Raw genomic sequence first — 18,608 nt, forward strand, 5'->3', positions numbered from 1 at the left:
TCCGCCTCCCACGGCTGGCTGCGCCTCAGCGCACGCATCGCCGCCCCACTGTCTCCTAAATCGTTAACGCCGACGTCCTCCGCGCGCTTTGGTGCGGTCGCCGCGGCGCCGCCCTCTCGCGTTGTCAACATGGTCAACAAACAACAGGAATCGGCAGAAGTACGTGGAGAGGATGACAGTAGGGGCCCACCACGTCAGCGTATCGAAAAATAAAATGCTTCCTCCTAGTGTTTTCCTGACATCTGGGACCCACGACATTGTGAGCGTATATAGTCAATAGACAAGAGAACAACATAAGATCGGCCGACACCTGGGACGTAGCTACTCGAGCAGTATTTTTTTTGTTTGGTATTGTTGAGACGGAGCAGGGTTTGAACTGGGCTGTGACCCGTCTAGCCCAGGCTTATATTTTATGTTCACCATGTGACCAGCCCAGCTATTTTTTCTTTGTGAAAATGAGCCCAGTTTATTTTTTCTGAAGAATACCCAATCCAGGCCTACTTTTTTTTCTGCGCCCTGATGGGCTGCAACTCTTTCAAGACGCCTGCAAATCTTGAAAGTAATATGAAATGGGTTGTAAATATAAAAACAGATGACAAATTGGCAATTACTTTATAATTTCTGAATTTTTTCACATTTTCAGATTCCTATTTCACTGGGCATTAACCTAATTTAAATATATCTTCAAAGTACTTTAAATCTGGCTCGACATTTCAGTATTGAAAATAGTTTGGAACCCACAGAAATATGCGAAATTGGCCCTGGCCAACCAAAAAAACGACTACATAAATTGCATAAGAAGTTGCCATGAGCTATATATAAATTATTAAAAAAAGAGGGAGTGGTCTGATGTGTGGGCCTGTTTAGTTGACGCGTATGCAAGATTTTTTTAGTTATTATATACGTCAACAAACGATTCTAGCAGACGTAACCGTTGGATGTCAATCCAATGGCCGTCGTGTTTCTTCAATCTCTGATCTTCTTGCTCCAGCCGCCAAAGCAGCGCCGGCGGGACCGCCTACTCCCGCCTCCCGTGGCCGGCTGTGCTGCCGCGCAGGCCTCAGCGCCCCCTACTACTCCCACCGCTGGCCAGGGCATCCCTCTACTCACCCACACCCCCTGTTATTCTGCGGTGACGACAGCCTCACACCGCAGCCGAACCGGTGGACCCTCGTACTCCTCTCCGCGCGGCTTCCACTGCCGCGTCTTCCCCGGCTCCGCGTCATCCCCTTCCTAGGCCTCGCCGTCGTCCACCGCCGTGGTGCTCTCGGCGCGGCGTGGTCAATGTGGTCAACGACCGACTTCCATCGGAAGAGTACTGTACAGAGAGGCTGACAGCTGGGTCCACGGCAGCCGCAAGGAAGTGTCTCCTTATTACGCGGAAAATAATTATTCCTCCACCTGGCAGCAGGGACCCACCGGACGGGCCACCAGTTTTCGCGAAAAAAACGTTTCCCCCTGACAGCTGGGACCCACAGGACGGGCCACCGTATTTCGCGAAAAAAACGTTCTCCCCACTGTCAACTCGGACCCACCGGAAGTGCCTCCTTATTACGCACAAAAAAATGAATACCCCCTGCTAGCTGGGACCCACCTTGGTGGGAGGCTGACTTGTGGGCCTACTAAGTTGACTGGGATGGAGGCCTTTGTCAACTTTAGTCAATATATGAACGATTCTAGCTCCACTGATCGTACGATGTCCATCCAATGGCCGTAGTGCTTCTTCAACCTCTGGTCTTCTTGCTCCAGCCGCCCAAAGCAGCGCCGGTCGTGCCGCCTGCTCCTGCCGCCTGTGGCCGGCTGGGAAGCCCTTTTTGTTGCGGACGAAGTTTGGAGATCCGAAGTATGCCCCTCTGGATCAATTATGGAGTGCTGCAGACGCGTACTTGTACTTGGCAACGAGTGCTACTGATGCGACTGAGTTTTTCAAAGATCAAAAAGATCACGAAGTGGAAAAGTTGTTCTGGTCGCAGTTCAGTGCTCCAACGCGTCCGCTGCTGTTAAATGAACAAATGGCCGAGTGGGCTGAACTCCATAGATTGTCCGGACTTGCCATGAGGTCTGTCGTGGATCATCTTTGGCCGGAAGTACCAAGGCCGAATAGTTATTTTAATTTAGTGCAACGATTCCTTGGGGCTGTGCCACATATCGACGCTGTAAAGAGGTCGGCGTGCATAGAGGGTGCGCGGTTGGCTCTTGCCCGTGTTAAGACATACTGTGCAGGGATGGAGGCCACCGCTATTGTAACCCAGGATCCGGCCGTAGGTTAGGTCCCGGCCGAGCAGTACTTTGAAGAAGTCCTAGAAGGTGCTCGTTTAATAGAGGCTCAGTGCTCAAAGAGTATCATGTTCGACTGACATGTATCCCAATTGTAAAAACAATGCTATTTGGATTATAAAGGCTGTGTTTATACTTTTGCCTGAAAGTATTATGATGCCTCCTGTGCGGCCGTTTATGTATGTATATAACCTGAAAGTTTGCAGTCGTCGGCTTCAGCCCCCACGCGTATAATGTGGGGGTGTTCGGAAAAGCGCGTATTCACACTTGATCCAACGTCTTGGTCCATTAAGGAGGTGATGGCGCGGCGAACAAGGCAATCAGACTATATAGCTTTAACACTTTCACTTAGCCATAGGAGTTTGACGATGGGGCTACTATATAGCCCCTAGTACTTCCGCGCTTATCCGAATATGGGGCGCGTACATACATGATCGGGAAACCGGCCCTTCGTTAATGCGGAGGAATCGCGAAGATTCTGCTGAGTCATCGAGTGGTTGACCAGTCTCGCGCTTTATCATGACAGTCAGTTTTCGGTTTTCTCTACTGAGGTGCTCGTCCAGATGAACCAGGGCACAATCGCAGTAGTTCTCCCGGTGCCACCTTAGCCGATAGAGCGGAACGTAAGGTAGCAAAACACGGGAGCCGGGCAAACCCAACTATTGACCAAAGACATGATTCGGAGCTGATGCATATAAGGCCAAACTCGCGACTCCGAACACTCCCTAAGGTATTCGGTCTTTACAACATATACTGGGCTGAGTAATGCCCTCGATAATAAGCCCTGATTTTCCAGGTACGTGCATTAGTCTGACGTGTCGAAATGCCAATAACGCCAGCATCCCTCTTGGTTATGTTGAGTATCCGGAGGGTGTGAAGCCACAAGAGATAGTAAAAAAAGGTTTACACAGGGTCTTAATCTAAAAAGAAACCTTTAAGCAGGGCCCTGCTGCACGTCTGCGCCTGTGTCTCCGTTGTGCCGTGTCCTGGAAGGGTGTAGCACGATTATCATCTGTAAAAGAGAAAAACCCAGGTGAAAGTCTTCATGCGAAAAATTGGTTATTCTTAATAAACCATTAAAATTCAATCCAAATAAGGTCAAGGCGAACCGTAGTCCTTTTTACATGCGGGAAGCCCCTAGCACCACCTATGGGGGTATATCCATCATCCCAATCTCAGGTTTATCTGAGCTGTTACAGCTAGGGGTGCGCCGGACTCGTCTAGCCGTGTCCACGGTCTTGACGACCGATCATTTATTCTGGTTGGAGAGGCCGTTCAGTGTTCTGCTGCTAGAGCCGCCATACATTCTTCCATACGTAAGGAACGCTCTGTGTTTCCGCTAACTATGATGATGCCACGTGGACTGGGCATCTTAAGCTTAAGATAAGCGTAATGCGGTACTGCATTAAAACGAGCGACGGCCATTCTTCCGAGTAGTGCTTGATAGCCGCTTCGGAATGGAGCGATGTCGAAGGTTAACTTTTCACTTCGGAAGTTGTCGGGAGAACCGAATACAACCTCTAGTACTAGAGAGCCCGTGCAGCGGGCCTCTGGGCATGGTATTACTCCTTTAAATGTAGTATTGCTTTGGCTGATTCTTGTCGGGTCTATCCCCATTTTGCGGACTGTGTCCTGATATATCAGATTAAGACTACTGCCGCCGTCCATAAGGACTCGGGTGAGATGGTATCCGTCAATTATTGGGTCTAGTACCAAGGCAACCGATCCTCCCGTGCCGGATACTGGTCAGGTGATCCCTGCGATCAAAAGTGATCGGGCAGGCCGACCAAGGGTTGAACTTGGGGGTGACGGGCTCCACGGCACATGTGTCTCGGAGTGCGCATTTGCTCCTCCTCTTCGTTACGTGAATCATGTTCACTGTTTTGACCTCTGGTGGGAATTTTTCCTGTCCCCCAGTGTTTTGCTGGCGAGGCTCATCCTCGTCTTCACTTGGTGTCTCCCTCCCCTTGTGTTCGGCATTTAGCTTGCCGACCTGCTTGAAGACCCAGCATTCTCTGTTGGTGTGATTTGCAGGTTTGTCGGAGGTGCCATGAATCTGACATAATCTGTCTAGAATCTTGTTTAGGCTGGACAGTCCATCCCTGCTGCCTTTGAATGGCTTTTTCCGCTTATCGGGTCGAGAGCCCCTGAATCCGGAGTTTACCGCTGTGTTGTCTGGGTTGTCTTCATTGTCTCGACGCTTGCTTTTATTGTGTCATAGTTTTCCATTGCCATCCCTAACTTCGGATGTGCTTGGGTCGCTGGTGCCGCTACTGGCCAGCCAACTATCTTCGCCCGCGCAAAAGCGGGTCATAAGGCTTGTTAGGGCTGCCATTGTCCTTGGTTTTTCCTGGCCGAGGTGTCTGGCGAGCCATTCGTCCCGGACACTGTGTTTGAAAGCCGCTAAGGCTTCGGCGTCCGGGCAGTCGACAATTTGATTCTTCTTAGTGAGGAATCTGTTCCAAAGCTTTCGGGCTGACTCTCCGGGCTGTTGAGTTATATGACTTAAATCGTCTGCATCCGGTGGTCGGACATAAGTCCCTTGAAAATTAGCCCTAAAAGCATCCTCAAGCTCTTCCCAACTTCCAATTGAGTTTTCGGGGAGGCTCTTCAGCCAGTGCCGAGCTGGTCCTTTCAACTTGAGGGGCAAGTATTTGATGGCGTGGAGATCATCTCCGTGAGCCATGTGGATATGAAGGATAAAGTCCTCAATCCAAACCCCAGGGTCTGTCGTTCCGTCATATGCCTCTATGTTCACGGGTTTGAATCCCTCTGGAAATTCGTAATCCAGCACCTCATCGGTGAAGCATAGAGGGTGCGCGGCACCCCTGTATTTGGATGTGTCATGGCATTCTGACAGTTGTAGTGTTCGGTTTTTATTCTGTGCCGGAGCGCGCTTCCTAGATCCATAGATGAACCTGGTCATAACGGCTTTTTGGTGCAAGTCCTCACGTAAATCGTGTGCTGACTTATGTGTGACATCGTTAGCCGCCCTATCGCGGCCACGGGGTGATCGATCCGGCTGACCGGCCGTTTTATTTTTCGGCTGTATAGGCTCTAAAGCCTCGTCATCGAATTCAGGCAGCAACTTGCGCTTTGGATAGCTCTTTGTGTGGCGACTGCCGCCGTACTTTTCTTCAGTGTAGAGCACTTTGTTCCATCTATTGTTGAGTGTATTTTGCGCGGCCTTAAGCCTTTGCTTCAGCTTCTTTAGACTCCTTGCGGTGGCAATAAGCCTTCTATGGAGGTTCTCTTGCTCCAAGTGCCTTTCCGGGATGATGTGTGCATCGTCGTCCGGACTGTTCTCCTCTCCGGAGACAGGTTGATTAGCTTTACCCTCGGTGTCGCCGTGATCGGACAGCGGCTCCGTACTATGTTCGCCGTCCGCTGGTTCATCCTGCTCTGTCGCTGGATCCATGTGGTCGTCGTTTCCTTTGGAGTCGACCGGGGTATTATTCTTTCTTGCGCTGTTATCGCTGTTTTTGCCGAGGCGGGGTTTGGAGCGGGGCCTACGCCGTCGCTTTGGTTGCTTCTCGAGGGAACTATCCTTCGCTGCATCCTTCCGCGCCTCGTCATTGTTTTCTTTGGGTGTATCCACCATATATATATCGTGTGATGAAGTGGTTGTCCAGCGCCCTGTGGGCGGTGGTTCCTGTTCCTCTCCTGCATCGTCGTGCATACCGTCGATGTCTTCGGAGTCGAAATCGAGCATGTTGGTTAAATCGTTGACAGTGGCTATTAAGTGGGTGGTGGGTGGGGAACGAATTTCTTCGTCGTCCGCTTCCCACTCGAGCCAGACATAGTTCCGCCGAGGGTCTCCTGACAAGGCGAGAGACTTTAAAGAATCTAGCATGTCGGCCAAGGGCGAGTGCTGGAAAATATCCGCGGAGGTAAACTCCATGATCGGTGCCCAATCATATGACAGGCACGGACGCAGGCGGTTTGGAGCCCGTGACCGGGGACGAATCCAAGGGTCCGGCAACACAGGCCTCGTAAGAGGTGAAGTCAGTATTCTGCTCTATCGGCGCTGAGGGTGCGGCCTCCGTGACGGGGTCCATCCGCCCGTCCACAGACGGCGCGATCTGCTCCGGATCGAGGGCCCGAGCTGCCACCGGTGTGATCTCCCGAACATTGTCTGACAGCAGAGCTAAGTCATGCTTGTCGTGACTGTGCGGCGCACCTGACACGGGCTCGAATCCGTCGAAGATCAAGTCTCCGCGGATGTCGGCAGTATAGTTTAAGTTTCCAAACCTGACCTGACGGCCAGGGGCGTAGCTCTCGATCTGCTCCAGATGGCCAAGCGAGTTGGCCCGCAGTGCGAAGCCGCCGAACACGAAGATCTGTCCGGGGGAAAAAATCTCACCCTGGATCGTATCGTTGCCGATGATCGAAGGAGCCATCAAGCCTTATGGAGACGACGCAGTGGAACTCTCAATGAAAGCACCAATGTCGGTGTCAAAACCGGCGGATCTCGGGTAGGGGGTCCCGAACTGTGCGTTTAAGGCGGATGGTAACAGGAGGCGGGGGACACAAGGTTTACCCAGGTTCGGTCCCTCTCGATGGAGGTAATACCCTACTTCCTGCTTGATTGATCTTGATGATATGAGTATTACAAGAGTTGATCTACCACGAGATCGTAGAGGCTAAACCCTAGAAGCTAGCCTATGATTATGATTGTTGTTGTCCTACGGACTAAACCCTCCGGTTTATATAGACACTGGAGGGGGCTAGGGTTACACAGAGTCGGTTACAAGGGAGGAGATCCACATATCCGAATTGCCAAGCTTGCCTTCCATGCAAAGGAGAGTCCCATCCGGACACAGGACGAAGTCTTCAATCTTGTATCTTCATAGTCCAACAGTCCTCCCCGGCCGTGCTTCCACTTGGCGGAGGTGCTGCCGGAGTTCATCGTGTGGTCGGTGAACCCGGCCGGCACCTGGCTTCAGCTCCCACGCTTCTTCGCCGGCGAGCTGCCGGCCACAGGTCCAGGCGGTCTCTGGCTACAGGCGGATGGCTGCTGCAGCAAGGCTTTATGGGTCACGGTCGAGGTCTCTGTCGTGGGCAACGCAGCCCTGGCCCACAGCCGGCAGACGTTTGCCCGCGCACGCGGCCTGGGACAGCGGTGCACCCTCCACTTCAAGTACGACGGCAACGCGACCCTCTATGTGAGGGTGTTCGGGGAAGATGGTCGCCGCGTCGGGTGCTGCCCTAAGGGCAACGATGGCGGCGAGGTGCTCAGCCTTGGCGACGGCCGTGACGAGGGTGAAGGCGGGCTTGCCCTTGGCACCGGCCATGGCTCGCCCAGCTACGGCGAGTCTTCTTTTGGCGACAGCTCCAGCAGCGGCGGCTACGACCAGCCGCCACGCTGCCGCGCCTGCTTCGAGGGTGGCAGTGGGTCGTCTCGTCACCGCGCCCCAGTGAAGCGCGAGGAGGGGTCTGGCTGAGCCCAGGAGAGCGCCAAGGGTCCATCCTCGCGAACTGCCACGGGAACGTGCACCGCTTTTGTTTCATTCTTCCTTTTCTTCCTGCATTAAGAGAGAGACAAGTATGGGGCCCCGCAGGGGCGTGCAACAATCCATGATTTCCCAGCTGCTGTGCTATGTTTATCGTTCCTGTGTCGTGTCGTAGTATCAGCGTTTTATGTAGGCGCGTAGAAATAACATAGCTCGACGCGCTTGAAGTAGTTTCCACCTCACGAGGTGCGCATTTCCCAGTACTTGGCGAGGCCTCCTTGGCTTGGCTTGGGAGGCGTCTAGGAACTGCAAAAATTTGTTAGGAAACTCTTGTTCTTCCGAGCCCTAGTCGCAGGCGCCCCTGGCCACGACCCAGCGCTTCGCATCGCGGTACCCGAGGGGCACGGATTGAGAGAGGTGCGCCAGCTTGCGAGCTCGAACGAGGGTGTCTCGCTAAAAACCGGAAAAACGCTCACAAGTTCACCTGTCCAGCCCCCTCGCGAGGGATGCAAGAGAGAGTACAGGTCAAAACAAGGAACTGAAGGCAGAAACGGAGGCAAAAGGCGATCGAACCAAGCCGGCAAGGAACACCAGAAAGCAAATTTTCATTAAAGAGAGGCAAGCCAACTACGGAAAGCAAATGAAAAGCCGCGTCCGGCACCTAGTCTAGTCTTCTTGTCTTCTCACCAGCACGGAGCTAAGTGCTGCCACTAGGACATGGGAGGGAGCCACCGAGGCCCGAGGGCGGCACTCCTGAGACTCCGGGGCGTGTACATCCCCACTCATTATTACGTGAGAGCGTCACGAGCAGAGACCTTCACAGGCACTGGGCCTTGCTTCACAGGCGCTGGGCCTTTCTTCATGGGTAGAACTTCCGGAGGTGCTGGATGTTCCAGGCGTTCTGGATGGGGACCCCGTCCTACGTCTCCAGACGTAGGGCGCCAGGCCTGGAGACATGGGCGACCCTAAACGGGCCCTCCCACATGGGTGAAAGCTTATGCAGCCCTTCCCTGGAGAGCACCCGCCTTAGGACGAGGTCACCCACCTCGAGTGTCCTGGAGCGGACGCTGCGACAGTGATACCGTCGCAGCGCCTGCTGGTATCTTGCCGCCCGGAGCATGGCTTCACGGCGGCGTTCCTCCCCCAGCACGAGGTCCATCCCCCGCATGGCGTCCTGTTGCGCCTCATCGAACACCAGGACCCGTGCGGAGCGATGCTTGACCTCGTGAGGGAGAACTGCTTCTGATCCGTAGACGAGGAAGAACGGGGTCTCGCAGGACTTCATCAGCTCAGTCACGTCGTTGAGCGCCGTAGGCCAGTAGAACCCGCTGCGGAATGCCTTGCCGACGAGGGTTCCTGACGACGAGTGGTGTCCGCGGTCTCCGCCGTGTATGTCAGCTAGCAGCTCGTTCCCCTGTTCCCTGGAGATACAACGCAAGGAAACGTCATTCGGCTGCTTCCTGTATAACTCACCGTCCTGGATGCAGTACGCCGTGGCCTGTCGGGCCACACGCTCCGCGTCCTCCTCTTTCTCCGGCGGCGTCCCCTGTGCCAGGTATTCCTTGAACTCCTTGGTCCAGCACCCCTCCTGAGGCTCGAGCGCCCAGAGTAGGCGCGCTCCCGAGGTCGGGCCGCTTCCTGAGGCAGGTGGCTGGGGGAGCTCCTCCCGAGGCTGCGCCGGCCTCGAAAGCGGAGGTGCTGCTGATGGCTTGAAGAGCTGCTCCTCGAAGACGCTAGGCTCTTGGGGTAGTCGCTTGGACGCTCTTTTGGCGATGTCGTTGGCCTCCTTGTTGGTGCCACGGGGAACATGCTGCAATTCCAGGCCCAAGAATTGCTTTTCCATTTTGCGTACCTCTGCGAGGTATGCCTCCATGTGCTCGTCCCTCGGCTCGTATACATTGTTGGAGAAGTTGACGAGAAGCTGCGAGTCACTCCTGATGGTGAGGCGCTTCACCCCTAGGGCCACCGCAGCCTTGAGGCCAGCTATGAGGCCTTCGTACTCCGCTATGTTGTTGGAGACCTTCTCGCCCTGCTGGAAGCAGAGCTGCACGGCGTAGTAGAGCTTGTCCTGAGTGGGCGAGATGAGCACTGCTCCAGCCCCCGCGGCCTGGCGCGCAAATGCACCATCGAAATACATAACCCAGCCGTCTGGCGCTTCACTTCCCGGCGAGAGGGATCGATCCTTTCCTGCTTCAAGCTCCAGGGCGTCCGTCCATTCTGCCACGAAGTCGGCGAGCGCGGCTCCCTTGATGACCCTGGTTGTGCTGAACTCCAGCTGGAATGCCTGCAGCTCGATATTCCATTCGGCGACTCTCCCAGCAGCATTGGGGCTCCTGAGTAACCTCTCCGGAGGGTAGGCCGAGACGACCTTGATTGGGTGACCCTGAAAGTAGTGCCGTAGCTTGCGCGAGGCCACCAAGAGCGCGAGCAAGAGATTCTGAGGCATGGGGTACCGTTCCCTTGCATCCCGCAGCACCGTGCTGACGAAATGCACTGGGTGCTCGATGAGGGCGGGCGCGTCGACGGGGCCTACGTCTGTTGGAGGTTGAGGCGCCTCCTGAGGTGATAGAACCCCCGGAGCCTGGTCGCGCATTGGGGCCTCTGCGGGCCTAAGGACCGTCTTGCTGAGCTGGGTCATCCATTGGCGTTGCTGCAGCCCCCACGGTGCTCTTCGGGTCTTGCATCGCCTCGGCTGGGGGCGTGGCTCGGCTTGTCGTATCCTTGGCCTGGCGCTCTTCCCGAACCGCTACTAGAGCTGCACTGGCTGAGTAAGGAGTGACGGCGAGGTAGAGCACCAGGGGCTCGAGAGGGCGGGGTGCCACCATCACCGGAGGGCTGGTCAGGTATCTCTTGAGGTCTTGAAACGCTTGGTCAGCCTCCGGGGTCCACTCGAATGTGCCCTTCTTCTTCATCAGCTTGAAGAATGGTAAGGCGCGCTCTCCCAGCTTGGAGATGAAGCGTCCTAGCGAAGTCACGCTGCCGACAAGCTTCTGCATCTCCTTGATAGTTTGTGGTGGGCTCATGTCCTCAATCGCCTTGACCTTCTCTGGGTTGGCCTCGATCCCTGTGTGGGACATGAGGAAGCCCAGCAGCTTGCCGGAGGGGACACCAAATACACACTTCTCTGGGTTGAGCCGCAAGTCCACCTGACGCAGGCTCGTGAAGGTCTCCTCTAGGTCCTGAATCAGAGTCCTTGCCTCCCGAGACTTTACCACAATGTCGCCGATGTAGGCTTCAGTGTTCCTCCCGAGCTGCTGACCCAGGGTGATGTGCGTCAGCTGTTGGAAGGTCTCGCCCGCGTTGCGCAGCCCGAATGGCATGCAAGTGTAGCAGTACACCCCACATGGGGTCAGGAAGGCCGTCTTCACCACATCCTCTACTGCCATCTTGATCTGGTGGTAGCCTGAAAAAGCATCCAGGAAGCATAGCAGGTCGCACTCGGCAGTGGAGTAGACAATCTGGTCGATGCGCAGAAGCGGGAATGGGTCTTGGGGGCAGGCCTTGTTGAGGTTGGTGAAGTCGACAAACATGCGTTCCTTCTCGCCTTTCTTGGGCACAACGACGGGGTTCTCCAGTTACTCGGGGTACCGAACCTCGCGAATGACGCCCGCTGCCTCCAGCTTGCTGGTTTCCCGGACGATGAAGGACTGCTTCTCTGTGGACTGTCGCCGCGCCTTCTGCTTCACAGGGCGCACATTGGGGCACACTCTCAAGTGATGCTCGATTACCCCTCTTGGGACCCCTACCAGCTGCTTGGGCTCCCAGGCGAATACTTCCTTGTTTGCACGCAAAAACTTCACCAATTCCTCTTCTTGATCCGGGTCGAGGTTGGCACCTATGGTGAAGGTGGCTCTAGAGGACCCATCTTCCTCGACTGGCACCTGCTTGGTTTCTGCCTGATCTTGAGTGAACAGCCGCTTCTTCTTAGCCAGCGCGGCCTCCTTAACTCTAGAGGTGGCCTCGTCGGCCGGTCGCACTGCCGCGATGGTTTTAAGGGCAAGCTTGAGCGCCACCAGGGCCTCCTTGGTATCCCCAACTACGGTGAGGATGTCCTTGCTCCCGGGCATCTTCATGAGGTTGTATGCCGGATGGGTCGCCGCCATAAACTGAGCCAGAGCTGGGTACCCGAGGATGGCATTGTACGGAAAGGCCAATGCGGGCGATGTCGAAGTCGATCAGCTCAGTGCGGTAGTTGTCGTGGGTGCCAAAAGTCACGGGAAGACGAATCTGTCCCAGGGGGCTGGTGGAGCCGCCGCCGACCCCAGAGAAGGGCTTGCTAGGGCGGAGCCACTCGAGCGGTACATGAAGAAGGCTGAAAGCTTCCACAGAGAGCACATTGAGGCCGGCGCTGCTGTTGATGAGGGTGTTGGTGACAGCTACGCTGCAGATGGTGGGCGTGCATAGCATTGGGAGCACGCCCGAGCCGACGGTGGTGACAGGGTGATCCCTCGAGTCGAAGGTCAGGTCGGCCTTGGGCGCCGCCCAACCTGGAGGAGCCCCCTGCCGCGCGGAGGCGGCGCCGATCTGGCGAAAGAACAGCTTGGCGTGACGGTCCGAGGGCGGCGCTTGTGAGCCACCGAGGAGGGCCGCGACAGCGAGGGGCGCCGGTGCCGCGAAGCACGCAGCGAAGAGGCTGCGCAGCTCCTCCCAAGATGCCACCGTAGATCCTGGGGAGGTTGAGAAGCCAGGCGTGGGGCGCACTAGTGAGGGCCATGGGAAGCCAGCTGGCCATGACCTTGTCGTCGCCCCAGCCTTCAAGACGTCCTCTTCATATGCCAGCAGGAAAGCCGACGGATCCGCCGCGCCATCGTAGCGCGGCGGCATCTCTGGCTTGAACTTGGGTGGCCACTGCACCCGCCGCAAGGCGGGGGCTAAGGCTCGGAGCCCCTGGCCCCGCCACGGGCGTCTGTCGTCGCAGCCGGAAGAGCAGCGCCGGCCATGGGGGCGAAGCGCGGTGGTGGCGGAGCATAGATCGACGGAAGGAAAGCTTCGGCGCACCCCTACCTGGCGCGCCAAATGTCGGATTTCGGGTTCTGGCAAACCCTTGAGGTTCGAACACTGTTGTGCGCACGAAGATCTCTCCCTCCCTAGCTCACTCTCGCAACGATCGCAAGGCCTAGATCGACGAACCCAAAGAACGAGAGACACAAGAGTTTACACTGGTTCGGGCCACCGATGTGGTGTAATACCCTACTCCAGTGTGGTGTGGTGGATTGCCTCTTGGGCTGAGGATGAACAGTTACAAGGTGAAGAACAGCCTCCTGAGGAGAGGTGCTCTTGTGCTTGGTAAGCTTGTGTGGGTGTCGAATCGATCCCCTTCCTATGGTGATGGCTAGTCCTATTTATAGAGGCCCTGGTCCTCTCCCCAAATATTGAGCGGGAAGGGACCCAACAACGACCAAATTCGAAGGGAGACAACTAGTACAAGTTATCCTGACTAAAGGTGGTCTTCCCCTGCCAAAGGCTCTGGTGCTGACGCCGTCTCGGACTCCACGGTGACCTCCGTCCTGCCGTCCTGCCGTCTTGCTGGTCTTGGTATTGTTGCACCGATATGGAAACCTTTGCCTGATGCCTCAGGACTCCTCGCCTGCGCTTGCCTCTTTAACACCAAAAAGGAAACGAGGACACTACGCGCGCTGGCGCCTGCCTGGCGCCCGCCTGGCCACGGTCGTCATGGCTTGCGTCACAGGAACCTCGCGAGGTGTCCCTTGCCTTGATCTCTCCGCCCCTCGCGAGCCAGCCTGGTGAGGCCGCCCCCGAGGAGGTCTTGCATTGTCTGGCTCGTGAGGTTGGCCCCTCGCGAGGGTCATGGGTGTTTGCTGGTGAAGATGGGCCGTACAGGGCCGCTAGTGGAGCCACGTCGTGGGCCGCTGGCAGGCAAGTCTGGGGACCCCCGTTCCCAGGACACCGACACCAGCCATCATGGATTCAGGAAGTGTGCAACTCGTACGCCACGGACGCCAAGACCACAGAGTTGCTCCAGGCTCTAGCAGTACACAGTACGGATGATCAAGGACATGAACTGGACAGAGGAATGATTAAGTATAAAGGTCGCTTGTGGATTGGGAACAATGCAACCTTACAGACCAAGTTAATCAAAGAACTACATGCAGCAGCAGTCGGGGGTCACTCCGGCATACATCCTACATATCTAAGACTGAAAAATTTATTCTACTGGCCTGTTATGAAGCTGCAAGTAGAAGAATTTGTCAAGCAATGCCAGACATCTCAACAGACCAAGCATGAGCGCACACACCCGGCTGGTACCCTGCAGCCATTGCCAATTCGAGAGCGCGCCTGGAGCAAGGTGATAATGGATTTTATCGAGGGGTTGCCACGCTCCGACGGCGCCGATGTCATTTCTAGTGGTAGTCGACCGTCTCTCCAAGTACGCGCATTTCATTCCTCTCCATCACCCCTTCACTGCAACTCAGGTGGCCCGCGCTTTCCTCGACAATATTGTCAACCTTCATGGGGTACCTCTATCGATCGTCTCTGGTCGTGACAAGATCTTCACAAGAGCATTCTGGCGCGAGCTTTTTGCACTGGTGGGCACGAAACTTCTGTACACCACGGCGTACCATCCTTAGACAGGCAGAGTGAAAGGGTGAATCAGTGCCTTGAGCACTATTTGCGCTGTGCCGTCCACGACACTCCTCACCGCTGGAAGCGCTGGCTGCCAATGGCAGAGTTCTTGTATAATTCAAGCCATCATAGTGCCATCAACTGTTCGCCATTCAAGGCTCTGTATGGAGTGGAACCAAATTTTGGTGCTCTTCCCAACCTATTCAACACCAAGACACGGAAATCGCTGCATCAGCTGGCAGCAGAGCACCAACAGTTCACCGAGATGCTGAAAACGCATCTGCTGTGTGCACAACATCAAATGAAACATCAAGCGGACCGCAAGCGCATCAACAGGGAATTTCAAGTAGGAGATCAGGTCTTGCTCAAGCTATAGCCCTATGTTCAGTCTTCCGTGGTGAGCAGACCATGTCCAAAGCTCGCGTACAAATTCTTTGGGCCGTACAAGGTCATCAGCCGCATCGGATCCCTCGCATACAAGCTCGACTTGCCTCAGGAAAGTAAGATTCATCCGGTATTTCACGTTTCTCAATTGAAGCCATTCACCGCCGACTATACTCCGGTGTTCAACCAGTTGCCAGCCCCACCAAACCTCACCATTGGCGATCTGGTACCCGAGGCGATTCTGGAGCGTCGCTTGGTCAAGCAAGGTAACACAGCGGTGCCTCAGGTACTTGTGCATTGGCATACGTTGTCTCCGGCGAGTTCCACTTGGGAAAATTTTAATGTCCTCCAGCAACGTTTTCCGACGATGGACCTCGAAGCAGGGGCTCCGTTTCAAGGAGGGGCGAATGTCATGCCCTCCACTCCAGTCATGCCCCAGGCTGAAGCAGAGGCGGACAGAGAGGCACAAGTGCAGCAACAGGAACTTGGAGGAGAAGAAGAACTGGACCCACAGGAGGAGCCAGTGGAATAGTCATCACTAGGAGGTGTGAGTATGACATGTGGGCCTGAGCCAGGCTGTGGCGTTAAAGGTGTAACCGCGATGGCAGTGTAGGCATGTTGTCATTTGAGATAATTCAGATCCCTTATCATCTTGAACTCTCTTCTCACCTACCCCCTTCTCCTACCTCTGGATCTCATCCCCTTCTCCTGATCTCCTCCCACTTCCTGTTCGATCTCTCTCGGGGTCGTAACACACTCGCGCACCCCGTGCGGACGCGATTTCCGTGCAGCTGTGCTGATGTGGTTGATTGCTCGGGCGTTCGCTTGTTGCGCGGCGCCGTGCAGGTCCGAGCTGCTCCGTTGGATGTATGTATTCCCCGTGCTTGCACGCACGTACGTGTATGTGCACCGTCCCGCCGCGTGCTATTGGACTGCTGTCTCCTGGCCGCTCGCTCCTCCTGCCACGTCCGCCCGCCGACACGCATATCGCAAGTTCCTCGCCGTCTGTCGGTATCTTCGCAGTTTTGCTTATCGCGCCTTTATCTGATCAACCGGATACACGCGTCTCCACAGAAATTCGTGAAGATCGTCATCAAGTACAATGCACCATTCACCGATCGAGCTATGGGCTGCCATTCCGTCATCCCTTCGGACCGCAGCGTCGCCGTTTCATGGTCCTCTCGACGGCTGCATCGACTCACGCACTACTACTGCGTCGCCCTTTGGGTCGTAGTCCTACGGCCCGCGGTCCATTGCCGCCCCGAGGCCGTCTGCTTGAGGCCATCTTCGGGGTTGCACCGATCCTCGTGTTGCCACTGTGTCGCCTCATTGGACCATAGCGAGCATGGCACGCGGTCCTTGCCGCCGCCCCGTGATGCTCCCCTCGCCTGCACCGACACGCGCGCTGCCGCTGTGTCGCCTTTTTAGGCCGTAGTGCCGCGGCCCGCGGTCCATCGACGCCCCGAGGCCGTCCGCTCTAGGCCGTCCCCGTGGCTACACCGACCCACGCGCTGCTGCTGCGTTACCCATCGGGCCTTAGCGAGCGTGGCACGCGTTCCGTGCCACCGCCCCGAGGTCTTCCTCGCCATCACGCCGCCGCGCGCTGCCACTACTTCGCCCCTTCGGGCTGTAACGTCGCGGCGCGCGGTCCACTTCGCTGTCCCCGCGCGCCGACTTCTACGTGGTATGCGTCGCGCCGCCTCCCTAGGCACGGGAACATCACCGTCCGCGCCGGTCTTCGTCACGCTGTTGGGTTCTTCCTCGTCTACTTTGAGCACCGTCGCCGCGCTTCTGACCTAGCCGCCGCCACCGCCGCCGCCGCTCTTCTTTCCAGTCCATTGTGACTACCTCGATACCGGCCACCCCGACTCAACATCGACCACGGCGTCCCTCGCACGGCTACCTCAACCACGGCTACACCATCTTACGCTCTCGGCTACATCGACATCGGCACAAAGAGCTACCGACTTCCTTGAGCAACCTCGGCGGTTTCCACTCCAGCCACGACTTCCACGATGCATCGAACGTTACGACTGTGGGGGTGTTTGTCGGTTTGCCTTCGAATTCTTCTCCAGTCTCACCGTCTGCGTCGCTACCGTTGTGATTGCGGGGGAATGTTGAGTATATTGGTTATTAGGAAAGAAAAAATAGACTAGAATTTGTTCTGTTTTGTCTTGTACTTCAAGTTGATCATTGTATTTCTATATATATGCCCACGAAAATCAAGCAATACATCAAACGATTCCATCAATCCCTCTCTCTCTTCTAACAAGGATTTTTAAAAAAAATTCCGCTGCTGGTCGATCCACACTGGCGGCCCGTAGGGTCAATGATGAATAGATGTACCGCTATACCAGCACGGTGTTAACATACTAGTATTTTTTTAGGGGCGGTGTTAACGTACTTGGAATCCACGAGTACAACCGAACCAAAGGTCACTAGACCGAGATAAAAAAATATGATGAAACAACATGATTGCAGTACATGCACCTAGTTTACCGGACATCCAGATGTCGTAGCCGAAGTTGGAACCCCTATGGCGGCGACGATGCACGCCATGGCAACGGCGAACGTCATTTGGCCCTTGTACTCCGCCGCCCTCTCCTTCTTCACCCCCAGCGGTGCCATGCGGCCAGCCATCGTCTGGTCCTCTCCTCTGCCCTCCGGGAATTCAAGTCAGGAGAGAGTCGTGCGTACGTTAAGCCGAAGGAACAAGACCGCCACATACATAGTCGGGTGAGCGACGGAGCGCGACGCCTTTTTGTAGCTCGGCATAGGGGAGCGACAGGAGCTGCGGGGCAAGTAACATCGCGCGATCCCATCAGGTCTGGTGTTGGCGACGCGTGCGCTACCACCTTTTTTGGGGCAAATCTTAGCTCGCTCGATCCCAGTGGATCGGCGATCGGGCCATGTGTGAAGTGTGAACCTGAGCAGCAGGATCTGGCTCCGCTATCCTCCTCGGCCACGTCGACGCACACTTTGCCGATGCCGCTCCGAGGTCCACAGCCCTGTGTCGGCACTTATAACCCGGTCGATCGCCTCTGGGGTTGGATCACATTATTCCGCTGTCCCAAACGGTACGGTTAACAACAATCCGATGCTGAGCTGCTGACAAGCAAAAGAGATGTCTCGTCGCCGTCGCGTCCCATGGTACGCACGGTTCCGAGCGTTTGCTTTGGCTGCACTGAGGTGAGGTGTGGTGCCGTCCCGTCCTTCACTTGTGTCCCGTCCCGGTGGTACGTAAGGTGGCGAGGACGAACCCTGTCGCGTCGAACGCATCTTTCTCTTTTCTGAGAGGGAGAACGGAGCGTAGCTTAGTTGGCAAGGCGCGGGAGTTCGCAGCCAGTCCAGAGTTTGAGCCTCGACTTGAACGCTTGGGGTGTGTTTGGTTGCCCGCATAGAGCTTAATCAGGCCCGCGAGAAAAGCAAGAGGCTTGTTTGGTAGCCCGCATACATTATTGGACCTGCATCGCACGTTTCTTAAAGCACATCTAGGCCTGGATGGCTGGAAACGCAAGAATCGGCAGTTTCTCTGCAGCCAGCCTGAGCGGAAGCGCAGCGAGCGGCCCCTGCATGAGGATAAACGGAAGAGATACTAGGTGTTTAGGTGGTGTCTTCTTCAACCTCAGTAAGCTCCTCTCTAATCTCCTCTCTTTCATGTTCCTCTAATCTACACAACAAAGCTTCGATTCGTGGTAAGCTCTACACGAAAAAGATGTACATCGATGCTACGGTTCCATTCAGGCGATCGGTTCGTAGTTTCGTCGGCCGTAAGTTCTTAATCTCGTGTTCTCGTTTGGAGCTATTCTGGACGAATTCTGTCAGATTCGTCGCGCACGACCGATCATTTGAAATTTCCTTTGACTAGAAGCCTAATCTTGCAGTTCCTCACAACATCCGTGTTGTAAG

At 55.6% G+C, this 18,608-nt stretch overlaps 1 pseudogene; it reads right to left on the bottom strand.

Moving 5' to 3' along the window:
- LOC141022390 (sugar transport protein 7-like) overlaps nucleotides 1-17,339 on the bottom strand; it is a 50,640-nt pseudogene extending 33,301 nt beyond the window's left edge.
- Nucleotides 17,340-18,608: the final 1,269 nt, after the last annotated feature.

This window comes from Aegilops tauschii, chromosome 5 (assembly GCF_002575655.3).
Source record: "Aegilops tauschii subsp. strangulata cultivar AL8/78 chromosome 5, Aet v6.0, whole genome shotgun sequence".
NCBI lineage: Eukaryota > Viridiplantae > Streptophyta > Magnoliopsida > Poales > Poaceae > Aegilops > Aegilops tauschii.